Source organism: Episyrphus balteatus, chromosome 1 (assembly GCF_945859705.1).
Source record: "Episyrphus balteatus chromosome 1, idEpiBalt1.1, whole genome shotgun sequence".
In the NCBI taxonomy this organism is placed as follows: domain Eukaryota; kingdom Metazoa; phylum Arthropoda; class Insecta; order Diptera; family Syrphidae; genus Episyrphus; species Episyrphus balteatus.
Window position 1 is genome coordinate 97750049 of NC_079134.1, and position 7777 is coordinate 97757825.

The following is a 7777-nucleotide window of genomic DNA, read 5'->3' on the forward strand; positions in this document are numbered from 1 at the left end:
TCCGACCCTTTACCAATACATGTGCATCTGTACACTCACACTAATAGAGTTTCACTGATTTGGAATAACACCCATTGGGGTAATTTATGCTTTTGGCGTTTCTGAAACAAACTCCACGGAGGATTTTGACATAAGCTTCCGACTGCTTCTTCCAATTATAGTTCTGCCTTTGAGCCTAACTTATTTCTAATAAGATACATTAGCTGTGTTTTATTTTCCTCGTGATCCGGATCAGATTATTAATTTGTTTGGGAAACAATAACAAAACAAAATCCTGCTTTTGTTGTAAAGCTAATAAAAACAATGATCTGATCTGGATCACGAGGAAAATAAAACACAGCTATTGATTGATATAAAATTTTTTGGCACATTTGGGGCCTTATCATATACAAAGATAAAATACTAATATTTATAATACATTAATTTTACAAATATGCTAACTTGGTTTATCCTCGGGGCGTTCCGTCCCGGTCCGGTCCCAAATTTCCTCATCACTCATTTTCTGCTAATATATGTATGTAGTTTGTTTCCAGAAATTATTTGCACTGGTCTATAGTCTTCATTTCGATTTATTTTTATAACTACTTATGTATATCGAATAGAAAGAAACAAAAAATGCATTTAGGCAAGTAATAGATGTTTTTAATGCGAAAAAAAATTATTTAAATTTAACAAACAAAATATTAAATTAATTAATTAATGTTTTAAGTTGTAGAGACTAGAGACAGATAATAATGAAGTAAATATTAAGAACCCGTCACTACCAACCCACTGCCAAAATCAAACAACGCAATTATGCAAACTATATAAAAAAAAAAAAAAAAACAATTTTCATAAATTTTTAACATGCTGAATTAAATAAATACTGTGTATTATAATTATTCTTTCGTACTAAAAATCTAATTCTTAGTAAAAAAAAGAGAAAAGGTCTGTTGATTTTGTAAAATTGAAGCAATACTCTTCGAAGTTATAGAGAATAGTTGCCGAAAAGTTTAAAAAACTTCGGTGAAAGTCACTGACTTTGAAAAAGGCCGGGAAAGTTTTAACTCAAAGAAAAAATTCATTTCATTTCAAAAGTAAATTCATTTCGTAAACTTACGTCTAAATTAAACCTTAAAAAAGCTATTAATCCATATTTGAAATGAAAATATAAACTTAATCAAATGATTTATCTTCGAAAATTACAAGATTATGTGTACAAAAATTTAAGGAAAAAGTAAAGAAAAAAAATCAAAACCAAAAAATTATTACGAGTAAGACTCCAAGGGGGGGGGGGGGGTAGCAAGGGACGAATTGACAAAAAATCAGCAACAACAGTTACAAAAAAAGTGAAGTGTCATACGACCGACAAGCAGAGAATTTTAACGACGCACAGTGCGGTATTTTGGGCTTATAGTAGGAGATCCCGCCAAAGGACGACCTACCCTCATCGTTATACCAGTCGACAGTTATATTTTCTGAAAGGTAGTGTCCAAGGAAGTAAATTGCACATGGGTTGCCTAGCGATATCCTGTCAAGGCATAGGGTTGCCAGGCCTTAAAGTTTATTTTTCCGTATTTTTGAATAAAAAAGCAGGGTGGCTGCTTATATGGCAAGCCAAAGAGTTATTAAAAAAAATATATCATGTCAAAGGAAATTTCATTTGAAAATTTTAATTTTCAGGATTTTTTAAAATTTGAAGTTTGAGTAGGATAACAAAGTTGAGTTTAGAAAATAGGCAAAAATCTATTTTCTAAACAAAACGTGATAGAAATAAATTTGAAATTGGAATCGATAGATATTATAAAAAAATGAAAGCCACACATACAAATAAAAAATGTAAAGAATCTACAACTCGAGATATAGTCTTTTTAAAGTCTTGACACTCCAATTCGATATTTGAGAAATAATTCACCAAAAATCAGAAGAAATTTTTTTTTAATAATTTTTATTTGATAAGTTAGAAAAAATTAAATAACTTAACACGTATCTGTCAAATTTTTAATTTAACTTACCTTTTTCGCGGAGGGATTTTTTGAAAAAGACCTTATTTTCGTATTTCAATATATTAAAGGAAAAAATCCCGTCAAAGAACGACCTATCCACCTCGTTATACCAGTTGAAAGCTATATTTTCCTAAGGGTAGTGTCTAAAGAAACAGTTTGCACATGGGTTGCCTGGCGACATCCTGTCAAGGCCTAGGGTTGCCACACTCTAAAGTTCATATTTTGAGTTTTTTCGACAACGCCGACAACGGATTTTTAGAAATTTGACATTTTAGAAGGGGAAACTGAGGTAAATTTAGATAAAGGTCAAAAACCTATATCCTTAACAAAAAGTGGTAGAAAAAAGATTGATACTTGAATCGATAGATATTGTTAAATTCTATAAGCCACACATACAAACCAAAAATGTAAAAAATCTGCTACTCGGGATATGGACGTTTAAAAATCAAAACCGTGAAATTCGATGTTTGAGAAGTAATTCACCAAAAATGAGCACGAAAGGTATTTGAAATAATGTTTATGTTATTAGAGAGCAAAATAAAATAACTTGACACGTATCTGCCAAATTTTTTATTTGACTTAGTTTTTGGTTCCTGTGTATTAGAAGAATTACAGATTTTTACAATTCAATTCACTGTTTCGGTGTTATTCTTCAAATTCTAAATTTACCTCAGTTTCCCCTTCTAAAATGTCAAATTTCTAAAAATCCTGATTTTCAAATTTTTAAATTTAATTTTCTCTGACATAATTTTTGTTTACACCTCTAACACTTACCATATAACCATATGGCGTTGTCGAAAAAACTCAAAATATGAACTTTAAAGCGTGGCAACCCTATGCCTTGACAGGATGTCGCCAGGCAACCCATGTGCAAACTGTTTCTTAAGACACTACCCTTAGGAAAATATAGCTTTCAACTGGTATAACGAGGTGGATAGGTCGTCCTATGTAGGCTTGTGTAGTTCGCGAACGAACTAGTTCATCTTGGTGAACTAGTGAACTTAGTTCAATTTAGTTCGCGAATAGCGAAAAAGATTTGTTTCAACAAACTAAACAGCAACAGCTTGCGCTCACCTACATTATCATCTTTTTATATATTTTTTGGGTGAAAGGAAGTCCCATCTGTATAGGGAATTTTTCCTTGTCTCCTTGTCTTTTACGACGACAGCGCCCTTTTAATCCGACAGACGTTTAAAGAAGGGGTGCAGAAAAAAAGTGCATATGAAATTGCATCCAGTTCTTTGTTGAGCGAAATCAGTTCTTCTGTTCTACCTCAAGATTTAGATGTAAAACAAAAGGTCGCTTGTGCCAGTATCAACGGTTCTTCTTCAAGCACCACTTTTTCTTATTTTTGAGCAAGAACAAAAAAAAAGTATCATCTTGGTCTTGCACTACTATGATTTCGATATAATGAAAGCAAAACGAACTTCTTCTAGACTTTCGACAGGAAGCAGAAAGCTCGACAAGTATATGAACGAAATTAAGAATTTTTATAGAAAATAATATATGTACATATCTGTTATTCTAAGGTTGTATTATTTGTTTTATTATGTAGAATGCGTCAAAGAACGACCTATCCACCTCGTTATACCAGTTGAAAGCTATATTTTCCTAAGGGTAGTGTCTAAAGAAACAGTTTGCACATGGGTTGCCTGGCGACATCCTGTAAAGGCCTAGGGTTGCCACACTCTAAAGTTCATATTTTGAGTTTTTTCGACAACGCCGACAACGGATTTTTAGAAATTTGACATTTTAGAAGGGGAAACTGAGGTAAATTTAGATAAAGGTCAAAAACCTATATCCTTAACAAAAAGTGGTAGAAAAAAGATTGATACTTGAATCGATAGATATTGTTAAATTCTATAAGCCACACATACAAACCAAAAATGTAAAAAATCTGCTACTCGGGATATGGACGTTTAAAAATCAAAACCGTGAAATTCGATGTTTGAGAAGTAATTCACCAAAAATGAGCACGAAAGGTATTTGAAATAATGTTTATGTTATTAGAGAGCAAAATAAAATAACTTGACACGTATCTGCCAAATTTTTTATTTGACTTAGTTTTTGGTTCCTGTGTATTAGAAGAATTACAGATTTTTACAATTCAATTCACTGTTTCGGTGTTATTCTTCAAATTCTAAATTTACCTCAGTTTCCCCTTCTAAAATGTCAAATTTCTAAAAATCCTGAATTTTCAAATTTTTAAATTTAATTTTCTCTGACATAATTTTTGTTTACACCTCTAACACTTACCATATAACCATATGGCGTTGTCGAAAAAACTCAAAATATGAACTTTAAAGCGTGGCAACCCTATGCCTTGACAGGATGTCGCCAGGCAACCCATGTGCAAACTGTTTCTTAAGACACTACCCTTAGGAAAATATAGCTTTCAACTGGTATAACGAGGTGGATAGGTCGTCCTATGTAGGCTTGTGTAGTTCGCGAACGAACTAGTTCATCTTGGTGAACTAGTGAACTTAGTTCAATTTAGTTCGCGAATAGCGAAAAAGATTTGTTTCAACAAACTAAACAGCAACAGCTTGCGCTCACCTACATTATCATCTTTTTATATATTTTTTGGGTGAAAGGAAGTCCCATCTGTATAGGGAATTTTTCCTTGTCTCCTTGTCTTTTACGACGACATCGCCCTTTTAATCCGACAGACGTTTAAAGAAGGGGTGCAGAAAAAAAGTGCATATGAAATTGCATCCAGTTCTTTGTTGAGCGAAATCAGTTCTTCTGTTCTACCTCAAGATTTAGATGTAAAACAAAAGGTCGCTTGTGCCAGTATCAACGGTTCTTCTTCAAGCACCACTTTTTCTTATTTTTGAGCAAGAACAAAAAAAAGTATCATCTTGGTCTTGCACTACTATGATTTCGATATAATGAAAGCAAAACGAACTTCTTCTAGACTTTCGACAGGAAGCAGAAAGCTCGACAAGTATATGAACGAAATTAAGAATTTTTATAGAAAATAATATATGTACATTAGGGTGGGTCAAAAAAATCGAAATTTTTTTTTTTGATTTGGTACTCCGAAAAATCGATTGCTAGACCCCTCTAGAATATACACACCAAATATGAGCTCTTTATATTAATGGGAAGGTCCTCCGCTTTGCAATTTTCCATTTTTACATCAAGCTTCTACTAAAAAAAAATAATTTTTTTATTAATTGACTTTTTAGCAAATTTCTTTTCATATTCTTGTAGGAAATTGAACGCTCTACAAAAAAGGCCTTATACACTTTTTTCGTTTATCTAACCGTTGAATAGATATTTGAGGTCCAAAAATCGAGAAAATCTTTAAAAATTCGTTTTTTGTTCTTAATTTTGTAAGAAATTGAAAAATTATAATGATTAAACGCGCAAGACATATTCTTGTTGGAAATTGATTGCTCCACAAAAAAGGTCTTGGTAACTTTTTTCATTAATCTAACCATTCTAAAGATATTCGAGGTCAAAGTTAAAAAAAAATATAAAAACATTTTATATTTTTAAAAAATTTCTAATTCACTGAAACTTCATTATTTTCAAATTAACAAGATATATTCTTGTAGGGGCTTAAATGTTCTACAAAAAATTCCTTGGAATGAAATTGATTGCTTTAACCGTTTAGAAGATATTCGTATCCAAACCAATGCTCACTGATTTCAATAGTTTTCTTATGACCCGTATGCATTGCGATTTGGATACGAATATCTTCTAAACGGTTAAAGCAATCAATTTCATTCCAAGGAATTTCTTGTAGAACGTTTAAGCCCCTACAAGAATATATCTTGCTAATTTGAAAATAATGATGTTTCAATGAATTAGAAATTTTTTAAAAATATAAAATGTTTTTATATTTTTTTTTTAACTTTGACCTCAAATATCTTTAGAATGGTTATATTAATGAAAAAAGTTAATAAGACCTTTTTTGTGGAGCAATCAATTTCCAACAAGAATATGTCTTGCGCGTTTAATCATTATAATTTTTCAATTTCTTACAAAATTAAGAACAAAAAACGAATTTTTAAAGATTTTCTCGATTTTTGGACCTCAAATATCTATTCAACGGTTAGATAAACGAAAAAAGTGTATAAGGCCTTTTTTGTAGAGCGTTCAATTTCCTACAAGAATATGAAAAGAAATTTGCTAAAAAGTCAATTAATAAAAAAATTATTTTTTTTTAGTAGAAGCTTGATGTAAAAATGGAAAATTGCAAAGCGGAGGACCTTCCCATTAATATAAAGAGCTCATATTTGGTGTGTATATTCTAGAGGGGTCTAGCAATCGATTTTTCGGAGTACCAATTAAAAAAAAAGAATTTCAATTTTTTTGACCCACCCTAATGTACATATCTGTTATTCTAAGGTTGTATTATTTGTTTTATTATGTATAATGCGTCAATTTCACATAAATTTGGATACAAACTAATTTTGTTTTTTAATTCTAACAAAATCGGAGTGATTAAAATAAATTGAACTAAAATGAACTAGTTCAGAATTAGTTCAGTAGCGTGATTTGAACTAAAATGATCGATCAGTCAAATGAACTAAAGTGCCAAACTCTAGTCCTATGACGGGATTTTTTCCTTTAATATATTGAAATACGAAAATAAGGACTTTTTCAAAAAATCCCTCCGCGAAAACGGTAAGTTAAAGTGAGAACCATATGGGCATTCGAGGAGCAAGTAGGGAGTTTGGTGTTCCCATAACTACCCTCCATGATAGGATTAATGGGCTTAAGCGGATCTGATGGGTCCTTCTACAGTCTTTACAGAAGATGAGGAACGCAAGGTCGCAGATTGGCTCATAAACATTGCTATGTGCGGCTTCTACTCCAGTCAAAGCGTCATTTGACCTTGCGCTGAGAGGCACTGTCTGTTTTTATTTCATGGATCGATGGGGGTATATTTAAAAGGCTTAAACCCAATTTCTCACCACCTGATCATTCTTTTTAGCGGAGTTATTCACAAAAATGCATTTTTTGGGGTATTTTACTTCTAAGCTAATATCTTTGCTCCAGATTGTCGTAGACCAAAAAATAAACATACATTCTCTTCCTTATAATATTTTCTATCGTTGTATGTAATTTCATTGAATTTGAGTGAGTAAATATAAAATGGCAGCCATTTAAAGTCAAATTCTTGTTAAAAAACACATTTTTGTCATTATTTCGAAAAAAGCTTACATCATGATTGACATTTTTCTAACCTATTTTGTAGCCCTGTTCATGTCCTGCATTTTAAAGAAAAAATGAGCTCTTTATCACCAAAGATGGCCGAGCTATTGATAAATGAACGCATGTAAAAACCGGTGCGAAAACACCCAAAAATATCGTTTTTTGGGAATAACTCGACTTCAGAATGTCCTACGGCAAAAAATAAAGCAATGAATTGTTCGTTACAACATTTTCTATCAATTTAGTGCACATTCTTTTTGTTGAAACAAATAAAAAATAAGTAATATTAAGTCAAAGTCGTATTTTTTGTTAAGCAAACTCTTGCCTTATTATTTTCCTCTATGACTAATTACATGTCCATCTGAAGAAACAAACAAAGTAATAAGTTGGGCAAAAACTAAAAAAAATTATTGAATAAAAATCCACAAATCAACACCGAAGAAAAAAATTATAGGTATAAATATTTACTATTAAACATTTTAATTGTTTTTGTGCACCAAATACAATTAAATTAGAGTTGTCAAAATTTTCGAAGACATGTGTTCGAAGGTTTTTTTGTTTTGTTAAGTTGGCTGTACTTCTTCCCGAAAACGAAATTCCGATGGAGATTGCTCATGGTATAA